The sequence below is a fragment of the Gambusia affinis genome, linkage group LG19 (genome assembly GCF_019740435.1).
Source record: "Gambusia affinis linkage group LG19, SWU_Gaff_1.0, whole genome shotgun sequence".
Lineage (NCBI taxonomy): Eukaryota > Metazoa > Chordata > Actinopteri > Cyprinodontiformes > Poeciliidae > Gambusia > Gambusia affinis.
The window spans coordinates 7164425-7186140 of record NC_057886.1 but is presented as its reverse complement, the minus strand read 5'-3'; positions in this window follow the sequence as shown (position 1 = coordinate 7186140).

The following is a 21716-nucleotide window of genomic DNA, read 5'->3' as shown; positions in this document are numbered from 1 at the left end:
ACCCACCACCCCCCAAAAAGTGAATGATCGGTGCCTGCAAACCTGGGATCTGCTCCGTATAAGGAATGTCCCAGCATGCCATTCTTCCAGTTTCGCTGTAGCGCCGGCGAATAATAGGATGCCATTGTTTTTCTAACAAGACTGGACGGAGGAAACGGCATGAGCTGTGCAGCTATATTTACACCGCGTTTCATATTTGTACGTTTCGCCAAGGCCACTGGCAGTTTGCTGGCTTAGGATACTATAGCGCGGCGCAGCACACAGGAAGTAGTGGTGACGTTAAGGGAAACGGGACTGTAGCTGCTCATGAATATTTAAAAGTGGACCTAATTGTTTACGCACATTTCAAAAAGGGGGGAGGTTGAGCTTCGAGTTGGACTTTTTTCATGCAACTTTTAATGGATTGTTGTTAGGTTTATGCACGTTTTTAAGCTGCCAAAAATCAGGTCAAATTAAAACGTAGAATCGGCAACGGTAGATTGGATGACACGGAGAAACGCGGATTTTGCTTTAGGTTCAAAACTATGGCTGATTTTCGACTGTGTGGCTTCTAAGGAGAGGAACGAGAAGGAGGAAGAGGACGAGGAGGAGGAGGAGGAGGAGGAGGACAGGTTCGCGACTAGAGGCAGGGTTTTTCCCTGCATTCATATCTCTCTGACGTGGACTTCCCCCCACGCCCCAAATACACACCTGCGACTGTATCATCCCGCCACCCTCGCAGTGAGAGAAAGACACCCATCAACCACTTTTATTTATTTATTGTTTTACTGACGACAGCTTGATAAGAAACAGAGGAACATGTCGGGGGCACCTGTACCCTGAGCAACAAGCTGAACTCCTGCGACCCGTCAGATTGAGTCCGCAGTTGTTAAATTCAAGGAAATCAATGAGATCTCAACCTCAACTATTGTATATCTCTACACACACACACACAGACACACACACACACACGCACACACACCCACACACACTCTCTTGAACCACGACAAGCGAGGACAGAAGCCCCTCTATGTTAACAAACCCAGTGAGAAATGACAGCGCTCGCTCAAACATTTAGGAGCTTTTCAGAAGATCCGGTGAAGGTCACAGCACCATGAACCAATCCTCCATTTCAACACAATGGCGGCATTTGATTTCATCCCTCGTTCTTTTTTTTTTTTTTTTGTCCTCTTCTACTGAAAAGCTCCAGTGGTTAATTCGACGCAGCATAGCTGAAGTCAACCCCTTCCCTCCACCTCCATCTCCACCTCCACCCGTGTCTGGTCATCTCTTTTTGTCTTTTTTTTTTTTTTTTCCAGCTGAAGATCAGGAATCGACTCCGTTTGTGTCGCCACGTCTCGGCCGAGATGCTGCTTGCGACACGCAGTCCCGGTCAGGAGGGGTCGACCCCTCCAATTAGTCGCAGGGATAGTCTGTCTCCAAAGCGTGTCTCTGGGATTATCATGCAAAAAGTCATCGGTTGACCCCTTCCCACATTGACTGATCCCTCCGGGTCTCAGGTTGCTCTGAAGCAAGAATGCGGCTGAATTGGGTCCGAAAATGAAGGAGAGTTTGATCGTATGCAACGGCGTGTTGGGGAGTTTAAACAACCGCCAAAGGCGTTTGTACAGCAACCCTCAAACTCACCTTCTTGGACTGAACTGATGTGTACCCTCTCCAGGTATTCTCCCAGGTATGTTCGTTTTGGACTTCATCAGCATCATGAATGTCCTCAGAGAGTCAGCGTTGGCAAAAATGTATTGGAAAAAAAAGCTACCCATTGAAGGGGGCAGCAATATGTAAAACCAACAATGTTATAATGTTACTCCCTCATCAAAAACACACCTGGAGTGTAGCCTTGATTCTTTCGTGCTTGTTTGAGAAATCCAAGAATATCCCGCGGCAACAATTCAGCTGTGCAAAACGCTTGGCAGGAAGAGCGCCGCCTTCCGGGCTTTTTCCAAGCTTCCGCCTCACAGCTCTCCTCCGCCGCTACTCAGCTCCTTCAGACTAGCCAGCAGCGATGAGCAAACACCTGGAGGAACTGAGCATCAGCTGAGCTCATGATAGCAGCAACTTCTCAAGGAAAGGCCGGTAAAAAGAAGTTGCTGAAAACAGAGTCAGAAAGAGCAGGTGTTCCTTAAAGCGACAGAGGCCCAATTTCAAGGCGCTAAATTACCAAGTAAAATTTATTTTAAGTCATATTTGATATATATACTCTAGCAGGTAACAGAATTACTTGAGTGTGCAACAAAATGGCACCATGTGGCTGGAAAACTAACGCTGCCCCTTGAAACTCTTAAAATATAAATGAAGAGGCGTCCCTCCATTAAGCTAACCTCGTTTCACATTAGCGTAATACGGTGCTTTGATTTGATTGATAAAATCACATTTATGCACACAACTGTTTTCTGAAAGGCTCTGGATCACAGGTGTCAAACTCCAGTCCTCGAGGGCCTGCAGCGTCCTGCAGTTTCTAGATGTGCCACAGGTACAAAACACTGGAATGAAATGGCTTCATTACCTCCTTTTTTTTTGTAGATCAGTTCTCCAGAGTCCTGCTAATGACCAAATTATTCTATTCAGGTGCTGCAGCAGAGGCTCATCTAAAAGCTGCAGGACAGCAGCCCAGGAGGACTGGAGTTTGACACCCTTCTTCTAGAGCAGGGGTGTCAAACTCCAGTCCTGGAGGGCCGGCATCCTGCACGTTTTAGTTCTCTCCCTGGTAGCAGTAACAACCTCTTCAGCAGCTCAATGTTCTTTTTAAGCCTTCTAACGAGCCATCATTTGATCCAGGTGTGTTAAACCAGACAGAGAACTAAAACGTGCAGGATGCCGGGGCCCTCTAGGACCGACTTTGAGCACCCCTACTCTAGAGTCTAAAGGACCTCGTAAAAACATTTTCAAGTCACTTTGGCAGTTTAAGTCCAACACTTCCACACCTGTTGAAAACCATTCACACTGAAGTTCTCCTCAGGTGTGTTTTCAAGCAGACCTGAGCTGAGAGTTAAGGCGTCTCGGAGACCCCTGTGCCTCGGTGAGGGCCTGTGGGCGGCAGCCAACCAACCAGGCCGAGCGAGAGAGAGAGAGAGTGCAGGGCGACCGAACGCGCAACACTGAGACAAAGACCCACCGATTCGGGGAAGGAAGCAGAAGATGGACATTCACACATGAACTCCAAGAGTTGTGTTGAAGGCTGATTCATAGGGCCGATCGCTGCTAAACCTGAGATACTTTTACTTTTGCAATTAAACTTAATTTAGTCTTTCATTGGGAACACTTCAATGTTTCTTTGTAACAAATAAAACTCATCGATCCTGGTTTTTCGATTGAGCAAAAGAGTGTGGTAGTTTCTCTGCTGTACCACACGGTTCCTCCACCTATATTCTCTTCGCAGACCTGCTTGAACTCTGCAGGATGCCCACCTGCTGGTCGAGACGTTGTGATGACACTGAGAGAGAGAGACAGAGAGCGAGGACGGACCACGCCGAGCTGCCGGGTGTAAACACCTCTGTGAGGAATGCCATGGTTTTGTTCAGCTCCAGGAATCTGTATACAGCAGCATTCCTCCCCTCCCTATCCTGCTGTACAGGGGGACTGTGCTGCAGTGGCTCTAATGAAAACCTTACTGTACTCAACCACAACGTATAATTAATAACACCGTACACACGCAAAGAAAGAAAAAAGAAGTGTCTTTCTTCACCTGAGCTCTGAGTTTGTTGGTTTTTCTTCTGTCTTTCAGTTCACGTTTCGTGCCAGCTTTCGTTTAATGATTTTACACGCGCATTCGCAAAAATGCTCAATTCCAGAGCTAGCATTAGCACTGCGGCGAAGCTGGTTGCTACAGGAAGTCAGAAAAGCCACATGTTTCAAGCTTCCGGGAGGGATTGCTACAGGAGCAGCAGGATTATTTGCAAACCGTTTACATTATTGGCCCCTCCACAAAAATTTCAACAAGTGTTCACAGGACTTTGGCTGCAACAAACTTCACTTGTTGCCATGAGTTTCGACGGTACAGTGACTCTCTGCGCTTTGATTTTTATGTTGCAACCACAGATTTCAGTGTACTTTACTGGGACTTTATTTGACACAATTAAGTACGTAATTGTGAAGTGGAAGCAACAGATTTTACATTTAAACATCAAAACTGTGAGTTCATTGGTATTCAGTCTGTCTAATTCAGTATTTTGTGAGTTTCTTCAGGGAGTGTCTCCACCAGCTGCTTAGCTCAGTCAGGTTGGACGAAGAGCGCCTGTGAACATCCAGTTAGAAAGTTTCGTCTCAGATTTGTAATTGAGTTTGGGTCGGGGCTTCTCACACCTGAACCTTTTTATTTTTTGCAGCCTTTGATAGTGTTTATTTTATCTGATGAATATCCCCTTCATTTAGATCCATCCACACCGTAAAAATAAAAAAAAAGAAACGTCTCTATTTCACGGTAAACTACCGGCAGCTGTGGTTGCCAGAATTTGACCGTATTTAAAATATAAGTACGGTAAAATTCATATTTATACAGTTACATTCTGGCAACTACAACTGCTGGTATTTACTGTAAACTACTGTAATTTTTTTATTATTATTTTTTTTTACTTCCCATTAGCTGTGACCAACTTTTCTGTCTTTATCATTTCACCTGCAGGCTTAAAAAGTTCATTTCTGATCGCAAGTGAGCATCTTTTCCCTCAGGTTTGCTTGCATTAAACCTTAACCAGGAAGCATTTTGACTTTTTTTACATCAACAGCTTACTTTTTGCCACTTCTACATGAGCTGTGAATCTCTGCAGCTCCTCCAGAGTTAAAATACAGTTTTTATTTTCTCCCTCTCTTGTTAAAGCGGCAGTGTGAGTGGACGGCCATGTTTTGGCAGGTAATCAGTTCCCCTAAATTTGTTTTAGGATCACAAATAGAACAGTTCTCAGCTTATTTGGGGCCTTTAGAGTAATGCATGCCACACTTTTCAGCTTTTCATCTGGAAACGTTTTAAACCATGTATCATATTCTGTCCTCTTCAGAATAAAGTATAATAATTTTTAAACTCTTTTTCAATGTGAAACCAAGAAAACAAGAAAGAAAAGCAGGGTTTCTGGATGAAGTCCTTTTTCAGAATAACTGTTCCAGAAATAGAAACGGGGAAACAGAGCTGGACTACAGGTGTATTTGTAACCGTCAGTCCGGGACCGAATGCCTGAGCCGTGTGTGTTTTCATGGTGAGCCTCCTCCCAGCCATTCCTGTTTACAAGGTCACTTCCTGAAGATGTTGTGCATGTGACACCCAGCCCATCATCTGTTATTCCGTTCAGTATCAGTGTGCGCGCTCGCGGTGTGTGACGGGGGGTCGCCAAGGGAGAGTGTGAGGGCTGACTTTTGAACACAAGCTAAAGACTCGCTTCGAGATGTCATATCCAACATGACAAGCTGCATCGAATTAGTGTAATCCATCGTGTTCAAGCTGAATTATTCCATGGCAGAGCAAACTTACAAAACTAAAAAAAAACTTAAAAAAATAAAATAAAATAAAGAGGAAGGTAATTAAGATTTCAGACCAGCTGCAAAAGGATTATTTCAGTAATAACTGTGCTTTTCTCCACAGCTGCCCATTGTGTGCATGTTCACATCCTGGCACAGAGAACAGGACATTGTTCCTGAGAGCACCAAATCGAAATGGTTCGTATGTTGTCATGAAAGTGGCCCGCAGGGCCGTGACAAAAAGAATCGGTGTGGGAACGGGGCACACTTCCCTGTTTGGAGTGATTCAAAGTGCCTGCTAAAAATAAAGAGAAGAAAAAAATGGAGATGCGTGACTGTCGTTTGCAGCGGGTTGGAGAGGAGCTTGAAAGAATAAAATAAAATAGACGAATTAAAGAAGATTCTGTTTTGTTCTTTGTGCGGTTAGCTGGCGTAAAAAAGAAAATGCAAATTCATCAGTTAACAAAACTGGACGCACAAGTAAGGACGTGCAAATAAAGTCGTATTTTACTGCAGCATAATTAAAAAGAAAGACTCTGGTTTTTACATCAGTGCATTTCTTCATTTGGGAACATAAATCCCAGGTCGACAGCGAAAATAAAAGCATCTGAAATACCTCACAAAAAGATTCCATGATATTTACATGTGACAGATGTGAGACAACGTGAAAGGGCATTTTTACGTGTGGATTTGGAACGTTTTGTGGTGAAAACCCATGGGATTCACATGTTCTCACACGGATTTCACATGTGGGAACATGGGTTTCACATGTTTCACTTGGGTTTTTATCACAAAGTCTTCCAAAATCACGTGTCTCACATCATTCACACGTGAACATTTGTGTGAACTGCATGTTCGGTTTTTATGTTACACTTGATCTAAAATTAATGAGATTTCTTTTACAGATTCAGTACAATCACCTGATGAAAAAAAAATCTGATCATATGAAATTATGTATGTGAGAAATATGTCATCGATTGTGAAACATGATTACACAAACAAAATACTCGATCACACATGAAATGCGTGGGATTGTTTTGTTGGTCATGTGTTTCCTTTGGCCGTTCTTCAAAACTGCGACATCAAGAGGACGTGCTGTTCGTGTAAGACATGCTCTCGCTCTGAGGTGCTGAGCCCACAGTCAGGGCAACCGTTTCAAAAAGTTTATAATAACTGTAATTGTGGCGAACAAACGTGGATGGGAACTCGTGTGTGTCTTGCCAAAGCACGGAGAAATAATCCCTCCGGTGTTGAACTGTTGCAAAAAACTGACATCTCGTCTCCTTCGCCGTCTTCTGCCGCTATTTTTATGCCAATTAGTTGTGCAGGAGTGAAGCCAGGAAAAATAGCTTTCTGTCCGACCGTCACAAACGTAAACATACGGCGACCGCTTAACTGTACGAGAACCAGAGTAAAGGATCTTTTGTCCTGATGTCCAAATGTGGGTTTTTTATGTGCTTTGAATAGTTGTATTCATTTTGTCAGAAAAATAAAAGATAAAAACAATCATGAAATGTGCGAGTGAGGCCATGTGTCTCTGTCAACAACACCGGGGATGTGCATTGACTTTTTTTGTCACGTTTAAATCTAAAATTTAGAAGGTGGTTTCCCACCTTCTTGAGGTCATAGTGCAAATTATTCAGATGTTTTATCTCTTAAATTCTCGTCTGTGTTTCTTTCCTCTTCTGCGCGTCCCTGAAGTCGATGTCAAAGCCGCTTTTACCCACTACGGTGGAGGAACTGTGATGCTGTGGGATAGTTTTCCTTACAAAGGATCTGGCAACTTTGTTGAAGCGTATGGCACCACAAACTTTGCAACAGCAGATTTTTGATAAAAACGTGGTGACTTCTATCAGAAAACTAAAAATAATTTAAAAAAAAAACAAAAACTGGGCCATTTCAGTCCACAGGCCTAAAGTCTATAGACGAGACTAAAAGAAGAAAACATAAGAGACAACCCAGGAATCTATGATCTATAGAGACATTGCAAAGATGTCCTCATTCTGCACAATGCAACCTTGTGACATATTATAGAAGATGGAGTGTGGTCCAAATGGCAAAAGCACTTAGCTGTGGGTAATAAATGTGGCTTCAGCTGTCCAGGTAACCCAGATGACAGGCTTGAAATAAATCAAGTTGTGTCGCGTTTTCGCTCGACTTGCCTTCATTTGCCGACACTTTGTACGTTCGGGAGATTTATTTACTGAATGGAAGCTACAGGAGGCAAAAAAAAAGAAAAAGTAATATCAGCTCAGGACGCCGCAGGTAATTAATGTAACGAACCCCCAATTGACTGCCGTGTAATTTGGAGGCGGTGATCTTCGTTGAGTCGCCGCGATGCAGCTGCTCAGTAAAACTCTAGAGTGCAATAAATCACCCAGACGTCACCTTCTCGGCACAGACTCGTGGAGCTCCTCGAAGGAATTTCCACCCCAGCATTCTGGGATAATTCTGCACATATATACGTCTCTGTGTGTGTGTGTGTGTGTGTGTGTGTGTGTGTGTGTGCGTGTGCGTGTGTGCGTGTGTGGGTGTGTGTGTGTGTGTTTTAATAGCCACCTGCAGCCCACGCACACATGCAGCTTCAATCTGCCATTATTGCACCAGCTTTAGGTGTGCTTCAACAAATGAAGAGAACCAGACGCAACTATGTTTTATTAATGCATCAGTGGGAGTTATGGGAGTATGGTTTTTTTTTGTTGATTTTTGTTTTAAAAAGGAGAAACTGGTTGATGCATGTTCTGTTGGGTCAGGTCCATTGTAGTGGCACAGGTAGTGGAAGAGAAAAAAAAGGAAAAGGAAGAATCTTCTGCTGAAAGGAGCCTAATGGTTTAACAGGAGGAGGACAGGAAATGAGAGGAGTGGCGTTAAATGAGAGGGTGAGAGCAAGGCGCTAGCTGTTAAAGAGCTAGAGAGAGTGGAAACGGGGAAATCCAGGCTTTACCTCCCAGAAGACGAGAGCAGGAGGGGCTGGGTCGGGTTTAGGAGGGCGAAAAGGCGGGCATGTGCCTGCGAGAAGACCTGCAGCTGATTCTCAGCTGCTGCTGCTGCTGCTGGGGGTCGCTGAGGACAAACACATTTGGCATCTGAGGCACCAGCGATTTCCATCGCCTCCTACTCTAGATACAATGAAAATTGTGTCTGGAAACAATGCCATCTGCAGAGACAGAGTGGGAAGAAACTTTGGATTGGCCCGGTTCTGTGTCGGGGATGTTTTTGTCTGAGCAGCTGCAGCGGCCCAGGCCCCTCTATGCCTTGTTTCTGAGGAAGGGGTGTTCACAATGCCAACTAGCTTGTGGAAAGACTTGGAAAAATGGTCATTCATCCATTCAAAACTAGAGTCGAGATGTCCAGAAAGCCACAGTCCGACACTTTGGGAGCAAAATTTAGGTGCAAAGCAGAGGATCCAATCGGAAAAATGTTTGATCCGATGTGTTGGGTTAGAAAAGAGACTTATATCTCATCATTCTTCACAAAGTGGCCTCTATGTAAAACACAACAACCTACTCAGACTTCTTTAGACTTCAGGTTGAATAAAGAAACGACAAGGTGGTGAAAGACCCTGATGCCGACCTCCAGCGCTCATTGGACGACCGGTGAGGTAGACCTGGGGTCATGTTACCATGGAGAACGGCACGGATACGGCGTAGTGGTAAAGAAACAAGAGCATCTTCAAAATAAGGATTATCGTTAATCAGTTGTACAGTCCTAGTGACCAATCAGAAGGACCTTAACACCAACCAAACAGAGAAACGGAGATAGAAAATTAGGGAAGCCAACAGTGACGGTGCCTGACGTCTTAACTTGGTGGTAATTTCTCAAGATATGCAAAACCGCTTTCATCCTAAAATCAAATCATAAACAGAATGAAATCAATGAGGAAGGAAAACATTGGTTTATGTCATGGTACTTGAAAATTGTAATGGGAACTCCATATTTTTGTGAAAAGCTTCACGCATTTCCCTGCAATATGTAAAAAATAAGCCATCACCATGCCTTGGTGATGAAAGAGAAAGAAAAATCTAAACACATTTGTGTTAAAGTTTCATCCATAAAAGATGAAATTTACTAACCAGCATCTTTATGGAGGAAGCTATAGGGAGTCTTCCTCTTCTCTTATCCACTTTGTGTAATGGAGCCCCACAGCATGATGATGCCACTGCCATGCTTGATAGTTGGTACAGTGTTCTTTGTTTCAAAGGCCTCACCTGGACTCCTCTTAACATATTTCTTGTCATTCTGGACTAAATAGCTTAATCTTAGTGTCTTCTGATCATGTTTTTTCCCCAGAATCCTCTGCGGTTTTCTGCGTAGCAAAAGTAGTTTAATCTCTTTAAAGCTAAATCAATCCGCCATGTTTACTAAAGCACCACACCCAACCAAGGGCTAAGAACCAGAGATGATGTTCACTAATTAAGTGATTTTTTTTATTTTATTTTATTTTATTTTTTTATTTTTGAAGGTTCAACATAAAATTGAGCAGATCAGGATTTGGGAGAGCTTCTCAATAGCCATTGAACTACCTAATAACTAGAAAAAATAAGGAGTTAACAACATTTTTGCACAACCTATTTAGTCTGACGCTTAGACCGGATCTTTCCTCTCCCCCCGCGGCCGTCTTCCTGGACTCCGCACGGCTTAAAACGCTTTCTGCTCTTCCCCTCTCTCCCTCTGCTGAACTCCCCTCCTCAGCCTGCGTCGTCTTCCTCTTTCCTCAACTGGATTTGTTTGTTCTCCTTCGGCTCCCAGGTGTTTTCCGGCCCTCGGCTTTAAGCTCGTGTTCCGCTCTGACTCAGGTAGCGCTCGCGCTGATGGCTTTCCGCGGCCCGCGCTGACCTGTGACACACTTGAGGCGCAGACAGAGCGAGCGAGCAAAGCGGACACGAAAACAGACGCAAACAACCGAAGGGTGACGGTGCGTCACGCCGCCTTGCACGCGCATGGATGCGCACTGATTCCAGCTCCCTCCTTCTTTCTCCCACTTCCAACAATAACACAACAAACCTGGCTTCCTCCGCTTGAGGGAACAATGGTAGGATAGCTTTGATGGCCAGAGGTAGTTTGTTGTAGAAGCTCGCTTATCGGCCCCCATCAGCCATAGATCTTGGCAGCGTCCCACCGTAAGCCGGGCGGTTTTGTCTCTAACGAGGTCCAGGATATCAAAATGTGTGGAAAATTTGTGCGGAACAATGGCTAATAGATATGAACATGAGAAAAAGCATGTAGCAGTGCTCGTCTGTTAAAACCAAGGCAGTGGATGTGAAGATATTGTGATTGTTTTTGGGTTTGTTTTTTTTTTTCCGTTTTAGCATCTTGTTCCCCTTAATTTCACTCAAATGTGTCAAATTGATTCAGAAATTATGACCTTTTTTCTTCAAAATGAAATTATCTGTAAACATACAAGTTATCGAAACAACCAAGGCTTCGATTCCTATGGCTCAAATGCTAGCTAACATTCTAGATGTAGAGAGAAAGCTCCTTCTGGCCAGCTTACTTTTTGCTTCACAAGACGTTGAGTGCAGGACTCCTGAGAAGTCCTGGGAGTTTACCTGAGTGTTAGCCACACCCACTTCAAATTTCTGACCAATCCCATGACAGGTGGGCACAAAAACAAGTTTGCCCAAATGTGTGAAGAAAAAGCGGCTAGAACTCGCAAGTCATCGGTTCTGAAGTCGCAAGTGGCTCTTTAGACCTTCAACCTAATGAATACTCCTAATAATGTAGCTAAACTGGTGCAGAATAATTATATATACTATATATATATATATATATATAGATAGATAGATAGATAGATAGATAGATAGATAGATAGATAGATAGATAGATAGATAGATAGATAGATAGATAGATAGATAGATAGATAGATAGAATTTTTTTCTTTCATCATTACATTGGAAAATAATTATTTATTTATTTAGTTTTAAAACCTTAAAATAGACATACTCTTTTAAAATGACCACAAATTTCCTACTCTAGATATTTATTTAATTTCTTTTAAAAATATATATTTTCTCAGAAGGTTATGTAAAATCTGCTGACCAACTTTTAAATGTTTTCCTTAACCTGCATGATAAAACTCAAGTGTTTGTTCCTGACTGACAAACACACACCTGCCTTATTTCAATGCTATGTGCTCTTGTGTTCCCCATTTTGAAGAGTGGCCGGGGTAGATGTGGATGGCATTGGATCACATATTACAACCTTAGACTCTCTCTGATCAACATTTATTACAGAAATGCCTGAGTTTCGGTGGATATGTTCTGCTTTGGCTGCTTTTCAAAGTGGCAAGTGGGAATTTTGCTTCCTAATGTGGGATTTTCTTCCCACTTAGTAAATGTTTCCCCTTTAGAGCTTATTTTTTCCAGTTTTCTCACTGATTTGTCACACTTTAACAAAGGGCACCAATAATAATGAAGGGTGTTGTGTATTGAACTGAAAGGACAGTCCGCTTTTCAGATTGAGCTTCCTCTGCCTGTGCATTCATACCAGTGATCTATGTATCTGAGTGCTTTGTGAAAGCTGGTGTGTGTGTGTGTGTGTGTGTGTGCGTGTGTGTGTGTGTGTGCTGCGTGGGCTAAAGGAGGCAATGAGTCACTTCACACATGCCACCAGGACACAACAGCTCCCCCTGTTGCCAGGGTAGGGAAAGTCCCGAAGGTGTGGGTGTATTGTCCTGGAGAACAGAGCGTCCGGTGACATCACAGGGCTCCTTTCTCCTTCCCCCGTCCGATGAGGAAGGAGGAGCGGAGGGGGGCAGCAGGTGGAGGCAGCGGGGTTTCTCATTCGGGGGGTTTTTTGGTTTTTCTCTCTCTTTCTGCTGGAGAGAGTTTGGGAGGAGGCAGAGCTCATCACTCATTCCTGAGTTGTAGTAATACTTTGCAGCTACACAGTAAAAATGGCGGTGGTGAATTAACACCAACAGTGTTAATTTTAACACCCACAAAGTGTCTATATGTGTCCAAGTCAGCTGGTGTTAAAGTAACACTTTTCAAAGTGTTAAAAGTTTGACACCCATTTTTTTGTTAAATTAACACCAGATATTGTTAATATTCAACAATATGGAGTGTCATATTAACATTACAACGGTGTTGGTGTTAAAATATAATGTCAAAAGTAACACTAGTGTAGTGTTAACCTCAAATATAATATCGTGTTAAAAAGGTAAATAATTGACCCCACAAGGTGTCAATATCAACCAAATCCAGTGGTAAAAAAATATTCAAAACAATACACAGAAATGGAAAGTTCAACTTTTATTAAACCCATTTCAGTATTACAGACCTTCAATGCACAGCTCATACAAAACAGTGTTAAGGTGTGTGAATAGATTTTCCATGTTCTCAAAACATTCTCTGACTTTGTTTAAGGTTTGCTCATTCACTTCAGATGAAAGATATGCAAGAACAGCATCCTGTGCTTGAATATGAACATCATTAACAACCTCTTCCATTGAACAAGTTAAAGATTGCACAAGATTTTCAGAAAGTCCAGATGTTTGAACTTGGGCAATAACAGAGCTACACATGTCCATTAACTGCCTCATTTTAGGAAGTCTTTGTTGACTAACAGAAGTACTACTCAATGCATCATCAGCACAAACATCATCAGTCTCAGCATTATCTGCTCCAACATTGTCCACATAAAAAGAATCTATAGCAGAAGCTAGTGCTTTTTGAACCCAGAATACGTGTAAAAAAACATATGAACAGCTATGTTCCCCATGTTTAAAATGCAATTTGTGCCCTGGATACAAAGCATGACTAAATTTCAAACGCTGAAAAAGAGTTGAAGAATTTCTGTGCTGAACCTTACAAATGTAACATGTTGGCATATTTAAGTGTTGTTAATTCTCACTCTGATTTCCTCGACTCTGGGGCTCTCCTTTGCTGTTGCCGCATCAATCCCATAAACTGTTGTTTGGATGAATGTGTAGAAGTTGAGGAGGGTTGCATTGTAGGACACAGCAAACACAAAGTGTGCCTTAAAAGTTCATCGAAGGCAGCCACTGCAGTCTGTGCGCACAAGGAATGGGCTTCTGATCCAGGATGATGTAGAACTTCAGAAAACTGCTCTTCTTCTCTCCAACGCAGAGGAGGAAGGGCTGTGCAGATCCAACTTTGCCAAGGAATGTTGCCATGCTTGTTCCAACCTAAGATTAAAAGACAGCACTTTAGAAATAATGATTTTAGTCCCTCACTAGCAACAAATTAAGAATATTTTCCACCTTCCTTTAGCTGTGAACATGCCACAAAAGGGGATATGACTTGCAAGGAAACTCCTGTGAGCTTAACTGAAAAGATAATTTCTAATGGGTTCATACAATTCTTTGTGTCATTATTTTCCCATAACCAATTTGTCATAAAATTAACCCTGATCTCTTCCATCCCTCCAAAAATAACTATAGATTTACAATACAAATAACGAAATAATGACTTTACATTTTACAGTCTTGTAAAAATTAGATCAATTTACAGTAAGTGAAGCACAATAATTCATGTCAAAAACATACCTTCATGAACTTCACAACACGATCAGCTGCCTCAGCTGCACTAACTTTTACATGTTTCTTCCCTTTGGCGGTTGGAGGCAAGAGATGAACCAGCAGGAGAATGGCTGCCAAGTCACTGTCCCATTCTGATAAAATCATAACAAGCCATGCTTAGAATGCATATACATAGAAAAGACTGTTGAACATATTTATCTATCAATACATACCATAATCACTTGATTCCTCCTGAGCAGACAGAAGGTCATCCAGGTGAACCCTCTGTCCAAGGCTTTTGCTGACAGTGATGACCTTTGGTTTGTAGAACGTTGGCCATCTTGCAACAAACTTCCCCAAGATGTCTTCTCCAAAGAGCATGATGAAGTCCTGCTCAATCTAACAGAAGAAAAAATACCATCAAAAAACTCAATTCAAAAGTTCAGTTAATCAAATCTGGGAGTTTCTCACCAAGCCTGGTGTATCCAAGAATCTTGGGAAGTGATCCAAGATGAGTGATGACTGGTCCAGATCATGTAGCATATTCTGTCTTGAATGTTGCCTTCATTTTCCCCTTAACAACGTCCTGGTCTGATGCGTGCTTCATTATGGACATTGCTTCTTTGCATCCATCACCAAACAGCTGTTCAGATGTTGAGGTCTGCCTTGTAGTTCTTGAGCAGTCAGGGAGTTCCTCTTAAAGTCACTTGCAGTGTTACGCTGAGCGTTTTTCAATCGATAGGCCAGGTAGCCCTGTCCACTTTGAGGATCGTAGAAATGTTCCTATCCCAGAACAGAAACCACAAAATATCAATTACATTGTATTCAAAAGGACAGTTACATGGTTAATCCACATTGTGAAAAAGATCTTCAGGTACTCACATAGCCAGTTGGTGAGCAATTATTTTTCAAACTGGGAAAGCGGGTGACAATTCCCAGGGCACAGGTGATGCGGACATTGACAGGAGGGACTCTCCTAAAACACAATTCAAAAAGAATATACCTGTTTCACATAGGGGTTAAACAAACTCACACCAATTAAGGAGAGGTTATGAACAGAAAACCCATTCTCAGCAATTACTAATTATTCGAATGATCATTATGTTAATAATTATGTTTTTTCAGATATATCACTTCCACTATCACTTTGAACACATCAGCTCTGTCAACTATATAAACTTCATCCAAGCTAGAGTGTTGAGCTAGCTAGCTAGTCAGAATCTGCTACCATATCGGCTAGCCCTAACGTGGCATTTTATACTTTTGCTTTGCTACTGGTACAGTCTACGGAGCCCTGTAGTGGACATGGGGATTTATTATTTTTTTTCGCTCTCTTTTGCGTCCCCTCTCAAAAGTGTATTGCAAAGTTGACGAACCAGACAACACCCACAATGAGTCCATAAATTATATAAAGAGTTGAAAACATTCGACATTTATGTTGGATTAAAAACTTTTTATTTTACGGAAAATTAACTGCTTCCTTAACGTAAGGAACAACTTCGCCAAGGAATTTAAAAAAACATCCCCATATCCTCTAAGACGCTAGCCGTTTGCAAAGTTAGCTTTTTAGATACACACATCGCCAATATTTCAAATAATACAGATATACAAGTATTATCCATTGTTTAAAACGACAACTAGAACTTACCAAATATAACAGAATTCAAATTTACCTTTCGCCAAGATTAGGCAAAACGGCGGGACCTTGAATTTGATGGATTTTCCAAGCAAAATTAGTTAAATATCGTGCACTCTTTGAAGTCTCAAACTAAAAAGCACATTTACAACGAAACAATGGTCATATATGAATATTTAGCTTACCTTTAGGAAAGAATTGTGTCTTTCGTGGCGAAATGAAGCCGTACCGATCGACTGACTGCTGGCGTGACGACAGAAAGTAGAACGAACTCTGCAGCCGTTCTGTGAGCGGCAACAACACCAACCAATTAACACTGGAATTTAACAACGCGAATTTTACGGAATTTACACTGGCAGTGTTATTTTAAAGCTGTGTGGTGTGAAAACAACACTCACACTCTTTATTTGACACTACACCTGAGATTTCAACACTGGCATTTTTACTGTGTATCGTCAGCTCTTAACCTCTATGAATGGGCCTCTGTGTTGCAAAGCCTCCTATCCTCTGTGGCATTTAGCAGCAGGGCTGACTGAGATTTGAAAAGAAATCCCTACTGTGGTACAGAGACGCTGCAGAAATGCGCCTGCATGTGGCATCGAAAGTTTTTTTTGTTTTTTGTTGGTTTCTTCAAACATTTAAGAGTGTTGTTGGGATGCTGCCGGACAGACAGAGACACAGCAGCAGATAATCGTGAGACGGACGGAAAGTTGTAGGTGGGGTTTCGACAAGAATGTGAAAAGTGTGGCGTGGCAAAGATTACTTTGTAGAATTATCTGTCATTGCAGAAACCAGCTTTACATGCCAGAGACAGATATTCCTGCTCATTAAACAGTCAGGAGGAGAGTTGCTTGCATGGATTTTCAAGTTGCTCCACAAATTGTTAATTTAATTTAGTGCTGGACTTTGACTGGGCCGTTCTAGTTCCTGTCTAGTTCGTTATTGTTACAAAGGCTCGGGTGTTGATTACTTTGGACTGGGAGGGAGGTGCGCCACCCGGTGGCGAGTTCGTTATAGCACGTTCAGCTGCTGCAGAGGCATTATAGCTCTGAGAGTGGAGACACGCAACTGCTGCTTACGGTTTCGGTTGAGGTCGATGTGCGTTCTTGACTTACTACCACATCACCTCACTTCCACAATCACACATCCTCAACTCCAAGCCTACCTTCTGCTGCATATCTGTACTACTGCTGTAACCACGAATTAAAGAAAGATTCTCAAGTGGGAAACCCCCTCCTCAGTTTGTCCTGATCGACACACAGTGGCGAGTGTAAAAGTTCCACCAGCCTCAAGCATAAACACAGATCCTCCGCTACAATTTATGGTCCTCCGAGCCGGAGTGGGACACTTACCACTGTTTCAGCATGCAGTTCAGCCGTGAAGCAACGATGAGACCGAAGCGGCAAACCCGCCCACCTTCGTATTTACAGGATTATGAAACTGACCACCAGGAACACCGGTTTCAGCCTCTGTTTGATTATCGAGGTGTACGAGCTGAACCGAGATGTGAGGATGGCTCGTATTCACCGTCGGAGGAGGGAGCTGCCAAGATGACGCCCCTCGCCCCCCCATCTATCTCAGCCGGATGGCCCAGTAAGCAGTGGGAAATTACGGTAGATGAGTGGGTTGGTTCCCCAGAACAGACGCTTACTGAACCACAGCGGCGGGAGAGCTCGGCAGAAGAGGATAACAGAGATTATTCTACTGCATCTCCTCATCACAGGCGGCAGCAGCAGCGCTTCGCACCATACCGCTCGGAGCTGGAGCAGTTAAGGATGAAAGAAGTTGAATATGAGCGGTCTAAAGAAGAAATACGTTCTGAGTTAGCCGAACTCAAAGATTTAAAGGAAGAAATGAAGAGAAGGATGGGATATACGCCACAGAGTACGGCTACTTCACAGCAGCGGTCCGAGATCCCACCACCGACATACGGCCCGCCGCCTCCTTCGACATGGTGGAGTAACGATGAGGAGGAGGAGGGGGAATGGCCTGAACCTCCGTCGTGGCCCGAGACAGAGGAGGAGGAGGACGCTTCTCCATCAACCCAGCCTGTTTCGATCATGTTGGGAAAGCTGATGAGTGATCTACAACTCATAAAGAATCGGACCATGACACCACAGGGCAGAAAGCCACGGTTCATGAGACCTGTCCCCACACCAGAAAAGAGGCTGACAGATCGTCGGGGATCACTGAGACCAGGAGGCCCGGCTCAAGCACCAAGTTTGTATCCTCCTTCGATGTTGCCAGGTCTCACTGAACAAACCTATCGAGGTCCTAAGCCAAGCATCCCCTACTTCGCTAGACGAGATCCCAGAGACTTTGCTCGGTTGAAAATAGCTTTGATTAATCTGTTACCACCAGATGGGACAGAGCTGTTCAAGTACCAGATTCTGGTGGATCACCTCAAACTCGAGGAAGCTAAACTCATAGCAGACTCTTATTTGAACTCAGCCACCCCGTACTCAGACACTATGAGGGCTCTAAGTGAGAAATTCGGCCAGCCGCACCAGATGGCATTGAACAGGATTGCCGGTGTAATGGATGCTCCTGACGTCCGCCGAGGGGACTCGGTGGCGTTTGAGAGGTTCGCTCTCGAAGTTCAGTCTCTGGTAGGGTTACTCAGAACTTTGGGTCCGGAGGGTGATGCCGAGCTGAGATGCGGATCTCATGTAGCCCGCTTGCTGAGTAAACTACCTGCAGAGCAGCGTGCAGACTTCCGCCGAGCCATGTTCCGCCATCCCAACGCAGTCTACACGTTAGTGGATTTCGCTGAATGGCTCCAGTACGAGACCTGGTGTCATAATTCAGAGAATTATGATTCCGGAGCAGGAAATAAAGACAAAGCAGGACATCAGAAGAAGAGGGTCACGACGGTGCTGCATGGAACCAAGGACGGTTCCGTTTCTAGGACTTTGGGGAATAAGGGCATCAAATCGAATCGTTATTGCCCATACTGTGAAAGTAATCAGCATTATCTCAGCCAATGTTCGGACATTCAGAAGTTGTCCAAGGACCAACTATCGCAGTGGATAAAGGACCACAACAGATGCTGGCGCTGTGCGAGATCTCATCATGCAGCTCAGTGTGATCTTCGGAAACCCTGTAACCTGTGTCAGGGGAAGCATCTTCAGGTGCTCCATGATGTAAACACCAGAGACACTAAGGACACCACTAGAGAGGAGAGTTGCCTCGTCAGCACCACTACTGACCAGCTGTACTTAGGCCGACCGCTGGCGTACGGCAGAGTTTTACTGAAGGTGGTCCAGGTCACCTTGCACCATGGGAAACGAAGCCTCGAAACCTATGCCCTACTCGATGATGGTTCTGAACGCACCATGCTCCTGGCTCCTGCTGCGCACAAGCTTGGTTTGCAAGGCACCCCAGAGACTCTGAATCTGAGAACCATAAGGCAGGATATTCAGACTATGAGAGGTGCTTCCGTTTCCTTCCAGATATCTCCTTCCTTCAGCAAATGCCGCCGCTTAGCATGTGAATGGAACTTCTGACCGACCGCCTGGTCCTGGCAGAACAAGTCGCATCGATCGACAGACTCAAGAAACAGTTCAAGTATCTGTCTGATCTGCCTCTACATCCCTTTAAGAATGCGCAGCCTCTGATCCTCATTGGGACTGACAACCCTCACCTCATTACTCCCATTGAACCAGTTCGGTTGGGTCCAGCAGGAGCACCAGCTGCAGTCAGAACGAGGCTCGGATGGGCTCTCCAGGGACCAATGAGGACAGAGGACAGTGGTCTCCAGCACTCCCAGTGTTTGTTTACATCAGCTTCCCCAGCTACAGAGCTGTTGAGGAGTGTGGAGAAACTCTGGCAGACTGACGTTCTTCCTTACCAGAATGAGAAGTCAGTGACTCGTTCCAAGCTGGACCAAGAGGCTGTAGAACTATTGAAGAAGAGGACCGAACGAGTGTGCGTAGATGGGATCCTCCGTTACGCTACACCACTGCTACGGAAGAAAAGCATGCCTGTCCTCAAAACCTCTCCTGAATCAGTGATGTTCAACTTGCGGAGCAATGAAAGAAGATTGAGTAAGAACCCAGCGATGGCTAACACATACCAGGAGGAGATTCGGAAGCTGGTCCAGGCCGGTAGTGTGGTGAAGTTGGCCCCTCAAAACACTGCAGCAAAGGGGGAGTCGTGGTTCATTCCTCATCATATGGTGAACCATAATAACAAGAACAGGCTGGTGTTCAACTGCTCTCACCAGTACCAGGGCCTTAATTTGAATGACTTCCTACTACCTGGACCTACCCTCAGTGCATCACTTATAGGAGTGTTACTGCGGTTCCGGGAACATTCTGTCGCCATCAGCAGCGACATAAAAGGGATGTTTCACCAAGTTCGCCTCCTCCCAGAAGACAGACCCCTCTTGAGGTTCGTGTGGCGGGATCAAGTCAAAGACCGACCACCAGACATTTATGAATGGCAGGTGCTTCCCTTTGGCACCACTTGTAGCCCCTGTTGTGCGACTTATGCCGTCCAGCGTCACGTCACTGACCATAGTCAGGATGGAGAGGATGTGCGGTTTTCAGTGGAGCGGTGTTTTTACGTCGACAACTGGCTACAAAGCTTACCATCTGTGGATACAGTGAAGGCCTTGGTGGACAAACTAAGAGCATTGCTTCTTTCCGCAGGATTTGACCTTCGACAGTGGTCAAGTAATGCGATGGAGGTGATCAGTCACCTACCCAGTGAGGCCCGTTCCCAGGCTACGGAGCTCTGGCTGACTGAAGGCAAGCACGATCCATCTGAGAGCACACTTGGGCTTAGCTGGAACCCTCATCAAGATCTCATTGGCTACAAGCACAGGCCTCTCAATTATGGAACCTTGACCATGAGGAACATTTACAAGGTTCTTGCATCCCAGTATGATCCCTTGGGTTACATCCTACCCTACACGACCCGAGCCAAGGTGTTGGTTCGTCAGCTGTGGGAGAAGCGGCGGGATTGGGATGACCCATTGCTCCCCCCGGATGTACAGCAACTATGGGCGCAGTGGGAAGGTGAACTCCAACTACTGCCCCAAATCACCTTACCCAGACATTACACGCACGCAGCTGATTATGCTTCAATCATCAACAGACAAGTGCATATCTTCTGCGATGCTTCAGAACAGGCCTATGGGTCCGTGGCATACCTCAGGTCTGAGGACAGTCAGGGACAAATACACCTAGCCTTCCTCCTCGCTCGCTCACGGGTAGCCCCCAGGCGACAATTATCCATACCTCGGTTGGAGCTCTCTGCAGCCTTAACAGGAGCCCAGCTAGCCAAGCTGTTAAGTGCAGAGCTCACCCTGAAGATTGACTCTACCACCTTGTGGACAGATTCCACCACAGTGTTACAATGGATACTTTCGGATTCATGTCGCTACAAAGTATTCGTGGGCACCAGAGTGACGGAGATTCAAGATTTAACAGACTCACAGTCCTGGCGTTATGTAGATTCAGCCAGCAATCCAGCTGATGACATTACCTGGGGTAAGAGCTTGCAGGAGCTGTCTGAGTTGAACAGATGGACCAGAGGACCCCCCTTTTTACTTCAGACTCCAGACTACTGGCCCACGTCACCAGCAACCTCACTCGAAGAGGAACCCACAGAACTTCGGAAGTCAGCCTTTTGTGGTGTGACTTCAACGTCTGCCTGTCCAAATTTGGAATCTGAAATCTACAAGGACTGGCAGGAGTTGCTCGAGTCCACGGCACAGACGCTGCAGGATGCAGAGGGGATAGATGGAAATCTGAGTGCGGAAATTTATCGCAAGGCGGAAAGACACATTATCAATAAGATCCAGCACGACAGCTTTCCTGAAGAGATTAGACTTCTTAGTTTAGGCAAGCCGGTTGCCATAAACAGCAGGTTGCGTGCCTTGGCACCCCAGTTGGATGAAGCAGGAGAAATCCGTGTAGGTGGCCGATTGAGGTACGCGACGGATCTTGAGCTGGGAGCGGTCCATCCCATTGTTCTAGATCCGAACCACCCGTTCACCAGACTGCTAATACAGGACTATGATCGACGTTTGTGCCACCCTGGTCCCGAACGATTGTTCGCTGACATTCGTCGGAACTTCTGGATATTACGAGGAAGAGAAGCGGTTCGACGTCATCAGTCCAGATGCTCTGACTGCAGACGATGGAA